At 42.8% G+C, this 19048-nt stretch overlaps 1 protein-coding gene across 7 annotated transcripts in view; it reads left to right on the forward strand.

Annotated features, from left to right (window-relative positions):
* The window catches only part of LOC148643810 (tenascin-like), a 139568-nt gene that overhangs the window by 16176 nt on the left and 104344 nt on the right, over positions 1 to 19048 (forward strand). The window contains exon 1 of one of the 7 annotated variants that reach the window (XM_088614949.1): positions 16772 to 16790. The exons of the other annotated variants lie outside the window; for them this stretch is intronic. The gene's annotated coding sequence lies outside the window, so the exon portion shown is untranslated. Of the gene's footprint in view, positions 1 to 16771; positions 16791 to 19048 lie in introns of those variants that run through there. 7 annotated transcript variants of the gene reach the window in all.

A 19048-nucleotide genomic window follows, 5' to 3' on the forward strand; every position in this document is an offset into this window, starting at 1 on the left:
GGTCAAGTCCAGGTCCGCAGCCTGACGGGAGTTTTCCACTTCCACTGGCAGCGGCGCACAGTGAGGATGACCTCGTCCGGGAGCTATGCGCTGAGCCGGCGCAGGCAGCATGGAGCGCAGCTCGAGCCCAGCCGGCGCGCAGTCAGAGGGGAGACTCGCTTGGTGAGCACACATGGGCAGACGTTTAGTCATTGATGTTTCCCGGCAGGAGGAAGAATGCGTGACGGACGCCCAGTTGTGCAAATGGTCGCTTTCATTATCAGCGTTTTCAGCAAGGGACTGATTTGCGTTACTGCTCGGAAACAATGATTTGCGGGCAGGCTCGCACAAAATGAGAGCTGGTTCACTTGGCGGGGAGGGAAGGGAGTCTCGTCTCTTTTTTCCCCATGCGGGACTCCTCTGGCATCCTGCTGAGGGGCCTGTGTGTGGGGTGGGGTGGGGGGGCTGCCCCTCACACCCGCTATGGGGCTCGAACACGTGGGTGGCGGCTGGAAGCGGGCCTGTGCGTCTGCTCTTCTTGTTACCGCTGGAAGCCGCAGAGCCGCGTAAATCACCCCTGACTGACGCGCGGCCGCGGGGCCTCAGCCCGGGGAGCGGCTGCTGCAGGTGTGTCTGGGTAGCGGGGCAGGAAGCCGCAACAGTTTTCCCTGGGCAGCAGGGCCCTACTCATACGACCCGTCGGCCTCTGTCCGACATTCTGGAAGCTGCGTAGATGTGTTAGGTGTGTCATTGCGTTTCCTGCTCTAAAACAAGTGTACAGTTCCTTTTTTTAATTTCGCAGTGTTTAATCTTTCTTGACGTCCCATCAGACGTGCTTTCCGGCTCATTCTCTGAGGTTTGGAGGCAGCGAGGCTACTGGTACTGCTTGTCCAGGCAGGCGTGCAGGAGCTTAAACGCCGTTGTGAGCCTGAGCCCAGTCTCCAGACATTGTTCCTTGTTCACATCTTGTTGAGCACGACTCCGGACCTGAGGGTGGCTGTCCAGCAGGTTTTATAGGTCTCTAATCCTCTAGCTACTCAAGAACAAGCTACAAGCATGCACAGAGAGCCAGGGATTTCTGGCCCTCCGGGACAGTTAGTTGGGCACCCTTCTCTAGATTGTGAAGTTTCTCGTACAACTCTTACTTGGGTAATATAGTAATTATAATACTAATCTATACAGATTTTCTGCCCCCTGAGTGTTTATTAAGGTAAGGGGAAAAATCAAAGTACAATTCAACTCACTTTGTCAAACAAGTCTATCAATATTTTAGTTGCCCAGAACCCCCCCCCCCATCTCTCTTCCTGAGATCTGGCAGCAGCTTTGAGGAGCAATGGTGAGAACAGGCTGGCATGCTGCAGTTCTTCCAGCAGGGGGCAGCAGTAACTCTGCTTCAGTGGGTGACATTGACGCTGCCAAATATTCAGACCCAGGCTGTCACTTTTTGTCACATTTGTTGACTATGGTAAAAATCTACACTGTGTTGATGGTGAAATGCATTATAACAATGACATCGTCTGATATTTATCCTGTTTTGTTTCTTAGCTGCAGGTAGCTTTCAGGTGATAATGTGTAGCATCTGTCATATCTGAAAATCTGGACAGTGGTGTTTTTTAACATACCTGCAAAAAAGGTCATAAGAAAACATTACAAGTAAGAAGAATGGGTTTAGATACTGCTTCATGGAAAGAAATGAAATTAAGTTCTTGTATCATCCTAGAACCTCTCTTTGGTTTCCCAAGCCTTATCTCACTTGTACTTTTCTTAATTCGCACACTTAGCATTTCAAAGTTAATTTCAGTAATGGGGAGGTTAGAATCCTACCTACAAATAATCAAGCTAGACTGGTGATCTACGATGTTAGAGCATATAGAGATTATATTCCATGTTGTATTTGCTTGAACGCCTGAATAAATGAGGTTATTCAATTTTAAGAGTAGAGTCAAGAGGGAGGTTCTAAGTGCGAGGAAGACCATATGCCCTGTCTAGCTATTTTGTGGTGTTTTTTCAAATGAGAAACATTGAGGTCCTTTAATGCTGTCTGAGGAAGAGCTCTGCCTGGCCTGTGATTAAGACTGATATCGTCCTGGCTGAGCTGTATTTACTGTAATCAGTGTTCACTCAGTCATTGTCTCTTGGTTTAACCAGGTCATGTCTCTGACTCCCGTCCTCCTTGGCACAGAAGTGGGGTTAATAATGGCTCTTCCAGACAGCCTGCAGTGCTTGAATAACTGACGAGCAGATCTGTTTTCACTTCGCTATCGCCGGTCGCTGTTTTTCCTCCCAGAGATCTTTGTGTTTGCACATGTTTGCGGAGGTCCTGTGTTCATTTAAAGACGGGTTTACGCAGAGCTTTTGAAAATGAATTCATTCCGCGCTCGGTGGCGCTGACTGATGCTCAGAGAAAGGACAGACTCCAGACGATGCACTGAGCCACACTGTGAAACCACAATGAAATTAGGTCATTCCCTTGGGCCTGTTCAATACATAATTATCATTAAACTCTGCAGTCGGGTCCAAAGCAGCTATTGCTTCAGCTGTCCTCTACACGCACAGCGATGGACCTTACTGGGAAACGTATTGTGTTTGATTCAAATGTCTTCTAATATCTTTTGCCATTTTTATTCCACATGCATGCTGTTGTGTTTCATATCATGTGTTTGAACAAAAGTTCTTCTGGATAACCTGGACTGATCTTTTTTTTATAACTAATAGACTCATCTTCAATGTTGTATTTGTGTGATGCTGCACCTAGTCAAATGGACTCCAGTGCTTCCTCTCTGTTGGACAGGTGGTTAGACTAGTGAGGTCTAGTCTGATTTATGCAGAGGAATGGGTCAGATCAGGGCTTCTCAAGCAGCCCTGCTTCCCTTGCAGTCTTTCAGCACCACCATCTCTGCCATTATATTGTTCCTGCTGATGCTCAGTTTGAGAGCTGAGGAGCTTTGACGTTAAGAATTAGGTGGCACACCCAAAGTATTCAAAAAGGTAACTCCTCAGACATTTCCAACAGGAGTCATAAAAACTTGGAGATGCAAACACAAAATAAGGCAGGTATTTACAAGCACAGGACTGGCTAGACTTGTTCTATTGTAAGAAGGAACTTATCTATCACAGAACATAACAAATAACAGATTGAAAGTGAGCCAAAAAGAGCCAGAGACGGACTGTAGCACAGGCAGACCTGTCTTCTACATAGATATTCAATCCAGATGCACATGCAGGTGTAGAGTCCAGTTGTACTATGATTTCATCTGCTGTGTAGAAATACATTCATTATCATTTGTTTTAAGAATGACTGTACCTCTAGGTCATACACAGAGTTTGAAACATTTTTTCCGTTTAGTTTAAAAGGAGTGTTTTTCATTAAAACAATTCCTCTAAAAATGATGAAATCAGCAAAGTGATTATGATTCCTGGACCTGTATATGTTACTGTGACTCTTGAAATAATAATATCTTTGAACTGTAAGTTTAGATTTGATCATAACATTTGCTATAAATAGCAGCCTTTCGTGTTCACCAGTAGATGTGCTAAGCTCATTCATACTTTCGGTTTGTGCTATCAAATTACGGAAGAATCGGACTTTCCAACAATTTTTGAAGTGTTCTCCCATTGCTTTCCTGTCCATCTCTACACAGTGTTCATTTTCCAGGGTTTGTGTTCTAAGCTTTGGGTTTCCATGGGAAGATAAGCCCCACTGACAGGAAGATCATGGGTATCGGTTTTCAGCCTGTGGTGACTGTGGCTGACACTGTCTGTGCATGTGCAGTTCATCCGATTAGAGAACAGACATTGCTGGCACTGAAATATCCAAAACTGAGGTTAAGTCATTCCCTGTTCTACATGCGTTACAAAAGGTAATCGCTGGATGATTGCAAAAACATCTTAAATAGTAACAGTTCTTCCAAATGACTTACTTATGGCAGAATGTGCTCAGTACAAGAGAGTGTAAATGCTTATCTAATGTGCACTGGAATGGCCTTTACACAACTTTAATAACTTAATAGATGAGCAGCTTTTCATCTCTGGTTCCACTTATCATTTTTAACTAAATTCCTAGCGTTGAAAGTAGAAACAGAGTGATAGGGGTCTTTGGGGTTTCATTTTTGGATGGAAAACAAGGGCTTCTGTTTTCGTTCTGCCATTCATGTAGGAATGTGCTCGCCAGAAACCACTCTACAGTATTGTGTCCATCTGTCAGGGTGGAATCAATCATGAAAGACAAGTCATTGAGGAACATGCCAAGGGGATATTACTCTAAAATGGATTTTGGTGTGTTTTCCATTCTAGAAAATTGTTGTTTTTAATCTGAGATTAACATTTTTTAAGGAAGCTTTGAATTGTATGCCCCCCTGTGACGGTATTGATGGTAGGACCACTTCCCTGGTGTCCAGTTGTAATAAAGTGTGTAATGACATCAAAGTGTTGGAAGTGCCTTAATGAAGCAGTTAATTAGAAGTGCACCTTATTTTGCACATTTAATCTTTTCATGTCCAATAATCCTGCATTTGAATGGAACTTGTTAGTATGTTTTTTATGTCAGATGAATAACGTTCAGTAGAATTCTGCTGCTGTATCAACGGTACTGTACCCTAGTGTAACAATCTATAATTTCCATAAATACTGGTTATGGAGTGAATTTCATATGCCTTTTGGCTGTGATGTGTCTTGTTATATTGCCTTGCTGTGGAATAAGATTAAATCAGTGAACACGACCTCTTTACTAGAGTTCAACAGTGGGACAATGTAAGCAGTTTCAATTTCACTGTGTGGGGAAAAAAAAAGGATTTTACATTTTAATCTTAAATATCAGACCTCAGTCTGTTCTGCGTTATGCCTGACACTTGAGCAACTAAGAAATGACATCACTGCATCCTGAGGATTCTTCTCAAAGAGGATTGCTTTTGAAACAAAGGCTCCTTCTTTAGTCGTGGAAAGTGCTCATGGCTGCTAGGGAATGGAATATTATTCAGTGACCATTGAGGATTCGCCATGCTGTTGGCAGTTAATAATAAAAGCATGGCTAAGGACATATAAAGTTCCCTTAATGGGTTACAGGAGTTCCCCAAGGTAGATAGGTAAAGCTTTTCCAGTCTGGGCGTGATAAGATCTTCTTAGGAGACCAAGGCGTGAGATTCCTCAGTCTCTGGAGTGGCTAAAATGGATCAGTAGTGGAAATTCAAGTAGTGGTCCTCGGGACTCTCTTATTTCCAGTTTGTGTAATCTGCCCTCACTCCCCACCCAGGGCTCTCACTCACCTCCTCCACCACTGTCCAGCACAGCTACGGTTTGACTGACAGAGCATTAGATGCCTGCACTGTAATGCAGATGAAACAGCCGTGCTGTGTAGAAGCTGGGACAGCCCAGCCTTCCTTCAGTGGAATTCTGCTAGTGCTGCGATACTGCAGGGATACCGCACCATCTGTAACTGTTACCCCATCATCGCCGAGGACGATGAGAAGGAAAAGCTTCTGGTGGCCCCTTCTCCATTTCTCCGTATTAACTCTTCTTGTTTGGTTGGTACAAAATGTTTGAATATTGAAGCACCTACCCGTCATAGCATGCTTACCTTCTGTTACTCTGTTTCTGTTTACTGGGTAACTGGAGGTACTTCTTTACCCAAAAGTCAGTTGTCCCCAGCTTGCCCATGTTGTTGAAGCTGATAAACTGGTTTCTTTCCAGTAACAGCTGGATGAGATCTTGGGATCAGTTAATTTCTCAGCACCAGTCGAGACAGATGGGCTTGAAGGGCTTGCTCTCATGTTTGACCTGTCTTGTGTTCTTTCTTTGTCTGCAAGATAATGATTGTGAGTCCACGACAATAAAACAAATTGTCTGCAGGAGCTCCTGCTTCCTGAATGAAGAAAATGAAGAGAGACAGACTCTATTGTTACCATCTAGGAATTTCCGCCTAGTGTCACCGGGATTTATTGAGTGTCAGACAGCCGAGTGAAATAAACATAGATATAAGCAGCTTCTTGTCCTTGGCTTCTGAACTGCAAGAATGCTTATGTTTCAGCATTATAATGTATTTAATGTTAGTGTTTCTAGGCATTCAGTCTCCCTCTTCTGCCAAAGCTGGTGTTATTCTCCAATTTATCCAAGTCACACTGCCTTTCTAGCACGTTCTCTTGCTTCACACCAAGAGAAGACAGGCTGGGATTTGCTGTTGAACAGATTGGGTGACAGAAGAATGAGAGAGGAGGTAGAGACGCGCTTGGTAGATTGGCTTGTTGCATGTAGCAAGGAATTGTGATCTAGATTAAGATATCAATAAACCTTTTTGTTCTTGTGCATTCCAGTCGCATAGATTTAGACAAATTCAAGCTTATAGCTTTAAGTTTTTTTCATAGAGATTCCCACATGGATGATTTTTCTTTAGTAAAGAAATAAAAAAATAAGCATATGTAGCATCTTTACCAGATCAGTGGGCTAAAGAGAGGTAGTTTGGATTCTTCCTGTGCAAGGGATAATCAGCCTGCTCGGAGGAAATCCGAGGGTGAAGACATCCCTTGGGCTAATGGGCTTCCTCTCCATGTTTTTCTTGGAAGGCTGAAGGCCTCTTCATTCTTTCTACCAGGTGGGCAGTTAATAGGAATACCATATGACTGCTGGGAGAGGTACAGCCCGAGATGGAGGAGGGAAAGGGGGATTGGGCACTAGACGGGGCTGAGAAAAGAAAGTGGAAATAACGAGAATCAAAGGAAGAGAATACTGCGAGCAGGGCAGACACTGATGGAGAGCAGCTTGCACAGCCTGTGCAGAGTGTGATCACAGGTAGGCTCTTCAGTGTTCAAACATTCTGTATCAAACAAGGATAATGCACAAGAAGGAAGAAGCAAACAAAGCATTTTAACGGACGAAGTACCCATTAATCCTTCTCCTTTATTCAATGATAGAAGGTCAAGTTTCAGTATAAGATCATTACGCAAAGATTTCTTTAAAACCCAGGCCTCAGTGGACCACAGCTAACAAAACCAGACTGCCTTGGCTCCAGACACTCTAGGCTTGGAAGTGGCCAGTGCCAGACACCACCAGTTTTAAAAGTCAGAAACTGGATATATGAAAAAACTGACCACACTGATTTTGTAATAATTGTATACAACTGTCTTTTATTTTACTCACTGAAAAAGTCTTTCTTTGTCACAAAGAAGAAAGAAAAGTTCTGTCATGTCTGTGTTTCTTACAGTGGGCAGCTCCATTGATGATTGTATTGGAGTTACAGAGGCGATTGATGCCCAGATTTTGAAAATGTTCTTCCAGGCTCTCAGAAAGGTCTTAGTTGCACACTGGCCCAGTCTTGCTCCCTGTCTGACTGGAGATCACAGATGGCAGGCAACGTCAATGTGTTCTGCATGATACTTCCCTGCAGTGATCCAGGCTGCATGGCCGGCCATCGAGAAGAGCTGTTCTCGCTGTACCGCTGGACTGTTTGGTTAGTTCAGATCTTTGTGTTTTTTTGAGTCAGATGAACACAGCCTCATGAAAGTTTCTAAATGTATTATAATCAAGTAGTTCAGTGTTAATGTTGTTTTCCAAAATTTGAAGCATTGAAACGGGTTTTTTTTTTGTTCCCTAATAATGAAAGCTACAGACTCTTCAAAGTAGTCTGCCCCTGTGGGTCATTCAGGAAGTGTTAATAATTGAATTCTGGGTACTCTGGTGGTCCTGACACCTGCACAGCTGCAGCACTCTGGAAACACCGGGGAACAAAAAAACCATGAAAAATCATCTAACCCAAACCACATCTAAAATAATTTTTTGTTTACATGAGAGCACATGCTTCTGTTGCAAAAAATCCTTAAAGCACAGTGTGCATCTAGAGTACTGAGCACTGAATAGTAAGAAAAATGCAGTCACGTTTAGAATTTAATAACTTTCTATTCATGGTTTATAAGAATAGATTGTGAGCAAATGTTTCAGAGCTTGTGTTATTGGGTGTTGAAACGCTTGTCACCAGCTGAGACTTCCTGTTAGCGCTGGCGGAGTCTCTGGGCGCGCGGTGCCTTTGATCGCGGCTCCCTCTCTGCGTTTGCAGCTCAGTCGTCTTTGCTACAAGGCTTCCCATGTGAAAAAGTGAGACCAGCCTAGATAATCACGCTGGGCTTCTCAGCTGGCTCTAACCGGAGGAACATAAAATGTAGAATAAAATCAGCAGTTCAGAGACAATTACGCCCCCCTCCCCCTGCTGCCCACTGTTGACAGTGAATAAGAAACGACGAAACGGCGGTTGGTGACCTCAGCTGTAATCTGGGCCACCCATGGCAGTCCTAAGTAACACCCTCTTTTCCAGGCTGGACAGCTCCCAATGGAAAACTGCTTCACTGCTCAGTGCTCTTTTCCATCAGTTTACCCTGTCATGTGGTCAACCTCACAGATGAAAACGGCTTTTTTTAAGTGACATCACAGGCTTTGAAGGCCATGGACATGCTTAACGAGCTGGTGTGGGATTGGACCCGATTTCTTATGTTTGGGTCCTGAGACCGTTAATCAGCCGCTTTCTATTGACTTTATTTCAGGCAGGCAGTTTCCTTTGATTCTTATAAAGAGCTTAGGGAGTCATGCCGAGGAGCGGTCCAGGCAGGAGCAGACATCCAGTTCTCGACAGGAGTTGATTGATGGACAGTTGGCACAGTGATTAACTGTGTTTTAGTTTTAATCGGTGGAACTGCCAGGGTCTGGGTTTTAGCTTGAGCATTCCCTGCAGAGCTGTTTAATTTTTGAGAAACTGGACATTCAGATAATGTCTACCTGTAAGTGAGCACAGCACCTTGATGAAGGTAATACTTGGGTATTTGTGCGTTCATGACAATTTAATGAGCTCCATATATTTTAACTCTTATCCAATTTTAGAAAAGAATTGATCAGAAACTCCATACTTGCTAAATATTCAGTATTCTGTTATAAAACTATACACCTCACAATAAATTATCTTCATAGTAGTCTTTCAATAGTTATCTGCCAGACATCAAAGTATCCTGCACAATGATTTTCAGACTTGGACAAATACTTGTGTCATCTGGTAGGTGTCAATAACAAGCAGGTGTTGAGGTCTGCCTACATTTTTCTTCAGTGTTGTCTTTCCATCCTCCAGTTAAGGGGAGTTGCAGTGAGGAGCAGTGGTTAGGGCCTCTGGACCCCTGACTACAAGGTTGTGGGGTCCGATCTCATGTGGGCATTTGCTGGTTTGCTCTGGCAACAATGAGAATGGGTACCAAAATTCAAGGGCCAAAAAATGTATAACTGTAACCCTTGCAAATTACTTTTGGATAAGCGCTTCAGACAAATAAATGAATACTTTAATACGTTTTGAATTCCAGATGGCTCGTCCAGCAATATTCGGCTGAACTCTTTTCCTTGGGTTTGGGCTGCAGAATGTCTTGTGTTTGATCTCCAATGAGGTCTGCAGGGCAGCCACACCGTTTTAGTATTTAATATCCATCGACTGCCATTTGATCTTAAACTCCATAAATCAACATATTTTATGGTCTGTAGGTCTTTGGCTACAAATGGTGAAATGGCGAGAACTTTTCTGAATGCAGAAATGTGTCCCTGGTTGATATTTTAAAACTCTCAGAAGCCATCAGCCGCCACAAGGAAGGAACCACAGCAGTCCTTTTTAATATCAGATATACGCATCTGTGGCTTGCTTACAGAGTTTGGCACATCCTGAACACACAGTGCCAGACGTGTGTGAGATCATGTGAAAATGCTCCCAGAGATCATATGTTGGATTTATCGGGTTCTTGCTGGGGACTGATGGCATTTCCTTAGCGATTTCCATCTGAGGATCTCTGAGAGTTTCACGTAAGGAGGGGGGGAGGCCCACTTCATCCCTCACTGAAGTGCAGCCCCCACCTGAGTGACACACAGCAGCCTCCCTGTGCAGGAGATCGGGGGGGGGGAAGTGAGATCGTTCAAGTAGAGGAACGAAACTCTCGCACTACCATGAGGTTTGTAATGACCAAGTAATCAACACCTCAGATTAACATCTCATCTGAAGGATGTGACATCCTATAGCACAGTTTCCCCGATCTCTAGACTGGGGTATGGAATTGGGAATTCTAGTTGAGTGCTGCCTACTGCTCTCACCAGCATCATAAAGAAGCAAGGTGCATTATGCAAGTTGGAAAATGTCAATAATACATTAAGAAATGTGGTTAACATAAATAACATTTCTGTTTCCGATTCTTTAACCTATAGTAATGGGATGTAAGGCAGCCCAGCAATATTATTTTCTGTTTTATTAAACTAGTTGAACACTGAAATGCTTCTTCTCATTAAAGACTATAATGAGTAGGGTAACGCACTGTGCTTTTAAGTGGAGTTGTTTCTGTGTGTTTGTATTCTGTGCAGAATACAAACCGTGCTTTTATGAAGCGGAGAGAAAAGATCACTGATGATTTGTGGTCTTTAAGATCCTTAGTCCTTTCTGCAGCTGCAGAGTTCAGGCAGCACTGAACTGGCAGGAAATCCGTGGCTACCTGCTGTAGGATGTAATCGGAGACAATGGACACATGGAATTAACATTAAGCAGCTGGAAGACCCCCTGCTCCCCCACACTCGCAGGCCGTGGAAGGGTTTGTCTCCCCTCTTCTGCCACAGCAGACAAAGAAAAATTGGGTCTAAAATCTGCTGATATTTGGTTGCTCAGGCAGCACTGTCAGGCATCGCATGGCGTCTTTCCAGAAAATCTTTGTTCTGCCTCCTGGACATGTAAAACAACCTGACAAGTGTATTTACAACAATGGGGCTTATGGGAGGATCCGTGTTCAATCATGTTGGGCGATTGAGCCCAAGATGTGATAGTCAGGCCCTGGTTTTTCCCTCTGATGTCACAGGGAGTGGGAGAACACAATGAGGGTCTGTATCCAGATGTGATGAGCCATCACTTAGAACTGAAGAAGGCTGTTTTCCATTTCACTATTTCATTTGGTCTGCCACATTGTTACAGAGGGGTCATAGTTGCAGGGATATTAGAGATGCAGATATACTAATACTACTGTATATGAGAAGTTGCTCAAAGTACTTACATTAATGCTCTCCTGTCTTGCTCACTTTGACCCTTGACCTTTAGTGTCTACTGATTTTAATTTCAGAGGATCTTAATTGACATAATCTGATATGATTTTATTTTTTTCAGCTCTGTTTCGTTACTTTTGACTCTTAACTTGTTGGACCTTTCGGGTTAAGTGCTTTATAAATATTTTGGGATCAGTGACTTTAACAGATCGAAAGAAAGAACTAATCATTTTCATAAGGAGAACCTTTTTTAATTAGAGGTTCTGTTAAGCAACTTAGAGATCAATTGGAACAAAGCCCAGGAGATACTGAGCTAACAGGAGCCAGAATCAGGATAAAACTGACAGCTTACTGTATTAAGCCATAGTAATAGTGTTCTATAGAGATACTAATAATAAACTAAGGTAAGCTGTTCATACACTTGAAGAGCCAACAAGACAATAGTATAGGAACACAGATCTCGCACAGCTAATCCAGGCTGTAGTGAGAGTTTAAAAACTTGTACCAATGAATTATATTCTCTTGACATTATTTTGAAATTTAGTGTGAAGGTACCACACGCCATCTTCATGAGCCTCTGGGGGATGGATACTGGAATGATGAGATTAAAATGAAATCTGTACACTGGGACAGAAATCGCTGGGTTAATAGACGGCAAACAAACCTGTGAGCCTTTGCCAGTGGCAGAGTAATTAATTAGCTCGTGCCTCAGGTTGAGTTAGGTGGGAGTGTGACAGTAGCTGCTCACAGTGCTGGCTGGGTTGCCAGGAATAGCTGTGACAGGACTGAAGTGCTCATCCAGGGTGGCAACACAAAGCAGCTGCACTGAACAGCCAAACACACAGCTGAAAAAACAGATCTGCCTCCTCTAAGGTTCAGTCGCCTTCTGTTGTTGTAGAAGAAAGAGCTTCTGATGGCTATATGGAGATGTTCCACAGCAAGCAATGCACATGCAGTTTGTTTCAGCCACTTTAATTATAATCAAGATGTCACCCTTTGTAAATATTTGTACACTGAAAGAGCAGTCAGCATTGTTAGTGATACTACCGTCTGTTTTTCAGAATGCAACTTCCTTCTGATTTCTTTCTGACACCTTTTTAAACATTCTTTTCCGTTTTCCTCCCCATTGCTAATAATCGAAGATCTGTCTTATAAGAAAACTTATTTCTCATCTTTTCTTCTTACCCTGATACGTGTGTCGGAATTTATATGTTTAATACAGACTGCTCCTGTATACGTGTGTGTTGTGTTGTGTGTCATGCACATTTCATTTCTAAGTTAAGTGATTTATCTCCGTACAATTGCTGGACAGGTTCTTGTGGAGCAGTCATGGTGACTGAAACTCTGCTGCTTGTGTTGCATTGGACTTCCAGAGCTCTGGCAACAAAAGGTTCGAACACCACACACCGGGATTCTTTCATTGCATTTCCTGCTAACCTTTTAACCCCTCTGAGCCTTGGGCTCCCTTGACAACAAAATATTTAAATCTGTGTAGGAAAAAGCTATTAGCTGCCCACTGGAGCAGCGCTTTGAGTTGGGATGAACAAAGTCAAACAGGCACAGTCCCTGTCTCCTCTGAGGGAAAACTCCCTGTCTGTCACAGGCGAAGATGTGTTTATACAGATAACAGGTTGAACAATGACAGCACAGACTGACAGCCAGGTCTGGGGATTATGGATGTGGTAGTGTGGTTGGGTAGATACGTCTTTAATCCCTTGCAGTTGCTGAAATGATATTTTTATTGGACAGTGATGAAGACAGATGATGGAATTAATTCTATTAATTGACTTAAACCTAAAGTAATGTTTAAATTTTGACTCTAACAGTGTTTGTATTCCATGTGTGTGGTTTAAGGCTCGATGCTCTTAGTTTCGTGGAAATATAATAACAGAGGTACTTCAAAATTTTCAAATGCATTTTAAAGGTCCTGCGAATTAGATTATGGAAACCAGCTTTTTGGGAGAAAATGAGGAACATTACATATATTTTTTGCTGTCCTTGATCACAGTCTGAAAGATCAGGTGACTGTGCATCATTGTTTTTTAGCAAAAACTCGTTAATAAATGGAAAATATACAGATGTCTGGTAAACCTTAATGATATATAAGTGGCATCACTGTCTCTAAAAATAATTATATATCCAAGCTCAGACTGTTGCAGGTTTGTAAGCTCACAGGCAAGACTTAACCTGAGCCACGTATTTAATAGATAAGTGTACAGGTTCAGAGCCTCAGTGTTTCCCAGATCAGCTGCACAGCTTCAAGCGAAGGTGAGCCCAGTTGAGATATTTGATTTGCCTTACATTGTAATACTTGAAAAAACAAACTTGAAAGGAGTTGGAACTCTTGTCTGGAGTTATTGAGAAGTCTAAACCCTGAGGGGTAATCTTTGATGATGAGACATGCCGAAAGGAAGTGCTGTTTTCTTAGTCAGAGTTTCCAGTGCACTTGTGTGGGTTGAGAGAAGCTGGACTGGTGAACTCTCTGAAAAGCTATGTTAAGAACAACATTTTATATGTAAATGTATTTTAAAATGATTGAACATTATAAGGACATTCTGAATCAGTAATATCTTTTTACTTTGGTGCACACCGAGATACCAAAACTAGCAAGGCTTTGAAATTATTTTCAAAGCTTGCACCTCATGGCCAAGTGCATGAAATCAGTTATATCATTATACAGAAGATAACGGTTACATGAGAGGAAATCATGTGGGCCTGCCCAGATCATCTGGTAGTTAAGTCGCTAATTGATCAGAGGATCTCATCCAGGCTTTTCTTGGAAGAAGCCAGGATATTGGCTTCAACAACCTGGCCGGGAAGCCTGATCCAGAATCCCACAAGCCTTTGACCCTCTCGGTTTTCAGTGCACTGCCACTTAGTTTCTACTCGTGCTTCCTGGTTTGTATTTCACTGTTGATTCTGAAGATAGCCGCTGGGTTGACTTTGTCGATGCCCTTGAATACTTGAATCATACCTCAACCCACCCCCCACCTCCCCATAACCCTTTCAATTCAAAATGAAAATGGTTTAGTTCTCTAACATATCTGATGTACAAGTTCAAATATCTCATTTATAAGACTTTGATCTGTACTGGATCCCCCCAATTATATAATTTATACTAGAAGATAATTGAAAAGGGCCTGTCCTGACTGATTCAGCTTCCTTTATTTTTGTTGGAGAATTGAACTGGTTAAACTAATAGAGAAGTATTCTGTGTTATCATATAAAGGTGTGAGCAAGGGGAGTGTATGAGGGTGGGGCAGTTTTGTGCTGCAGACATTTTAAACAAGATATGTAAAAACATGTAAGGAGACTTGTAGAAGCGAAAAAAAAAACAAGGAACAGTTCATACATCACTAGAATTATAAGACAGGCTGTTTGAAAAAACTGCCATCTGGAATGACAGATTGCTACATGACTGCACCCTGGCTGATGTACAGTACCTGTACTGAATTCTAAGCAGCAAAAAATGTGGCCAATTCCAACTCTGGTAAATATCTGTAGAATTTGTTTTACAGTTTTAAGAATCTAGATCAGACTGTCATTATATCAAATGCAACAATCCATATAATGATGTTTTTTATCTCTTTGAACCCCATTAAAGGTTTATATTTCCAGTGTAAGCTCCAATACCATGTCCAGTACCTCTCGGCTGCATCTCATCATGACAATATTTCAGCACTCGGGGAACCTAATATTGAATGTGCATTAGTGATTGCAAGGCATGCTGTTTTCTTCCACATCCCTGAGACGTTAGGTATGCTAACCGTCATTTTTACGGTCCATGATTTGAAATCCTGTCTATTGCAAAAGAGTTCTGGGAAGATGTTTAGCAATTGATTTTTTTAAGTCTTCCCTGAAAATTTATTGTCCTATAATAAATAAATGGCTTCAAGCTAAGAGCAGATGCTTGTGAGAGAAATCAGAATGGCGTTCTCTGGGAACGATGCCAGCTGAGACAGATGTGTTCAGAAGGTGGCTGAACAGGTTTAAGAAACAAGGACTAGCCTTGTCACCCATTGAAGTGGCTGTGTTAACTCTTGTGTGGAGAGCAGCGTTGTTCTCATCTGGCCAATTAATTGTGGTTTTGTAGATGAGCAAAACACACAGAAAAACACAAATAGAGCATCCCTCCTGCTACCAAAACAAAAGCACTGCACATTTCTCGCTTGCCAGACAACCACAGATTAATAACCAAACTGTTTCTTGCCATTTACTTGTTTTTGCATGAAAGCACGTATTTTTTTCTCTCTTTGTGCACATGTGCACACTCTAGTCTGCAGGCTTCTAGGATCAGTGTTTTTAAACTCTGTGAGAGATTCTGCATTTCTTATGTTTCAAAGGGTGTTATCTTTACAGCCAGGAGCATTAGAGTATATTTGAAAAGATACTTTCTGTTCATTAAATGCATGTGTCACGTTTCTCAGGCATCTTTTAGGAAATGAGCCTTCAAGATCACAAACCATTAAAACCGTGCGCATGACTGGAGACTGGGACACGGAGGGTTCTCCACCAGTGCCTCACATTACACTGTTACCATGCAGTCTGTGAGGACAAAGTCCAGGCAGTCGAGAAAAAAGTTGGCAAAAACACACAGACCCGGTCCTGTCAGTGAAAGATCATTTACCATTCTGGCTGTGTTCAAAGGTTTATTGACCTCATACTGTATGTACCACTCCCGTAGTCAGAGCACATTTAAATCTAGTTAAACCCAAAACTTCCTCTGTGATTTGATAAATCCCTCCAACTGGAGCAGCTGACCACACTGGAAGCAGTAGGCATTGTGTTACAAATCTGTCTATCATTGCTATCATCTCCCATGATGCCTGCTAACAGATGGGCTGTAAAGGAAAAGCAGTGTTCTCTGATTATACTTTATTAACAAGAGGTGCTTCTTGTTCAGGCGTGCTGACATTCATGTACCGTTTAAACCCCTTTGCAATCAAAAAGGGCAAATGCTTTTATAAGAAGAGACATTAGGTTATCCACTTCTCAAAATCATGTTCTTTGTGATGTTTACGAAGCACCACTTTTAAGCTGGAAGTTGAAACTTTATGTTCCTAAAGTCCAAACTCAGTGAAAATAATGAGGATGATCTCTTCCTTCACCTGCCTTGGTCCGATTGCTAATGGATTGCAATTTAGATTCACTGAATGTAGTCAACAGGGACAAGCCCTGAGGTACACACAACACTTTGCATATCTGTGGATCTGTAGAACCTGCTTATCTGAATCCATATTGTCAAAAGACCAGTATCTTGAGTTGTCGTGCTCAATGCAGCTGCTACCGCTACCACCCCCCACCCCATAAATATCCAGCAGCTATGATCGCTTTCAATAAAAGAATAGACTGACTATTGATCTGCAATGCCATGTGCCATCATGCAATAGAATAATGTGCTTTATTGACCTGGCAGAGGACAGTCCCTTGTTTTTGCATAGTTGAGGCCAAGCAGAGAGCCCCCAGCATAGGCTGTGATTGTTGGCTGCATCCTGAAGTTTAAACTCGTGTGTTTGGAGCCAGCAGTGTGGCTGTGGGCTGCGTGATCAAGCTTTGCGCGTCTCCAAGGGCAGCTGCCTCCATTCCCACCCAGGCCCCATGCTGCCATGTTTTATCTGGGATTGCTCTTGCGCCCTTGGTCTATTTTAGGAGAGGATCACCACCCTTCTGCACTGGGGCAGTTGAATCAGTGACTGTGGGGAGCTACATGACCTGTCTCAGCATTTTTGCGAATCTCCTGGGTGAACTGGAGTGAAGCCGCTCACTGGCTGGGGAAGGAAGAAAAGGTACACATCCCTCCTTACCCCGTCTTTTGCACTGTAATCTAAGAAATTGCAAATTTGTTTAGTATAGTTTCAGTTTGCAGTGTGTAAATCTTCAATTTGCATTCTTGGCTCGTTGCTCAAGATTCACAGAAAATTATTTTATGGTAAGTGTGATTGAAGACTCTTTTCTTTAGGTAATGGGAGTCCTGCAAACTTGAATGCAGTTTGAGATTTTGTTTGAGAAGGGGGAAATGTTGTATACTGTAGGAGCATTTTTATATGACTTTCAAAAACTTAATTTTGTGTGTTTTTGGTTCCAAAGAAACTATAAAAATAAGACAAACTTTGTTGTAGTATAATAAACTAAGAAAGTGAAGCAGTTACAATTCTTTCTGAAAAATGTCTTTAAAAGCTTCACACAGAGACCATAAATATTTTTACTAATGAATAAGATTGTATTCTTATCAGGTTACTGTGCTTGTTGGGCTGCTCTTGACTAAAGCAACCAGATGGGGCTGTTTGTTCTGACAGAGAAGTTAATGCCAATTTATGCGAGCACAGTGTTCACCTGGGAAGGTAGGACTCCTGTATGCTGCTCGGGAAATCGGTCTCAATGTGTTGACATCATATCTCCCATTTCCTCACAGGATGCTTACAATCCTAGAAGCCTAAAACACAGGCCTGCTTGCTTGTGTTAATGAGGTTACTACAGTGTTACTTTCAATGTACAATTATAGATTCCTCATTCATTGCTTAGTTGTTTGTATGGCACGCTGGTTCAGCACTGAAACCTGAATAGGAGAATCTAAGTGAAAAACTAAGGTGAAAAATGGAGAACAGGAAGCACTATTTAGTGCAAAGAGTCGGGAACAAGCTACCCAGCCATGTTGTCAGAGCCGATAACAAGGCTTCTCTAAGAATGTCTGGGTAAGATCCCCGACCAATTAGCTACAGCTAATTAACAGCTCAATGAGCTAAGTGTTCCTCAGTAAGCTTGTTTGTAGCTTTTCTTGCTTTCTTATGAACATGAAAAATATTTGCTGAAATATAAGTGACAGCAGACATTTATGGATCTAAGCATGCTTAGAAATGTACGCTTTATATCACAGAAAGCTGTGCAACACGTTTAGAAGTCCTATATGAATATTCAGGACACAAAGATGTCTAATCTCAGCTGAACATGTCTTTAATCTTAAATAAATAGCCAAACAGCTAGTGGTCTCATCAGTGTAAAAGAATTACCTCCTTTTAAGCCCCTTTGAGAAATGAGAACTATAGGAAGATCTTTAAAGAATTGTCATTTACTGCCATTTTAAAAGGTTTTTCATCCACTGATTAATTGCAGCACATTAAAATAAGTCCTTTATGACTCAGTGTTGAAACAGCTCTCAGCAGCTGTGAGGATTTTGTTTTCTAATTGAGAGTGACTTTCTTTATTTTACTCGTACAAAAGACACAACAATGTTCTCACTGGTCTCCGAAACGTTTCTGAGCCAGTTTGCGAAAACAGATGTCCTGCAAGTGCGAATATGGGAATGGCAGACGCGCAGCACTGCGATTGTGAGGAGTTTATTTCGGGCTCTGGCGCGAGTGAAAGATAGCACGGTTGCTTGTTTCATCATATTCTGGCTATGGAGGTTAGGGGGGCACAAATTCCATACTAACAGGTGGGACCCCAGGGCCAGCTCACTGGCGCTCGGTCCCTCTCCCTGGGAAGAAGGTCTGTGGGACTATCCTCATGGTCTCGTCTGGCTCCCACCTCCTTCTTCAGCACTGACACACCAAATGCCCTTCATCCTTTGCTCATCCCTCTTAACTCCGGTGAACTGGAGCGAGCTGCAGCAGCCCCCTCGCAGGTGACATCCCATCCCCTTGGTCCGGTGTCGGAATTCCTCGGACGGGATTCATTCAGCGGTTACTGCGCAGGTCATAAACCCAATTCCTGGTCCTGGAGTGAGCAGACAGGACGGCAGCAGTCGTGCCTGCAGTGGGATGGCGGAGATGTCTGGGCTGGAGAGCCGCAGCTGGAGATGGGGATGGGTCTACTCCCTTGGCTGACGGGTGTCTGTGGGCTAAGGGAGGAGTCTGCAAGGGCTCGCTGGAGAAAACGGGCTTGCAGCCTCATACAGCCCTGGCACAGGGACCAGCACCCAAAACCTCTTAGCCCTTGTTACTGACCTTTACTCCCTGTGTGAACTGTCCATCCACCCATCCATGGTGACAGTGCCAGGTCCAGAGTAATAAAGCAAGGCGCTGTCACAGATCCTGGATTATCTCAA

This window comes from Lepisosteus platostomus, chromosome 21 (genome assembly GCF_059453375.1).
Source record: "Lepisosteus platostomus isolate fLepPlt1 chromosome 21, fLepPlt1.hap1, whole genome shotgun sequence".
In the NCBI taxonomy this organism is placed as follows: Eukaryota; Metazoa; Chordata; class Actinopteri; order Semionotiformes; family Lepisosteidae; genus Lepisosteus; species Lepisosteus platostomus.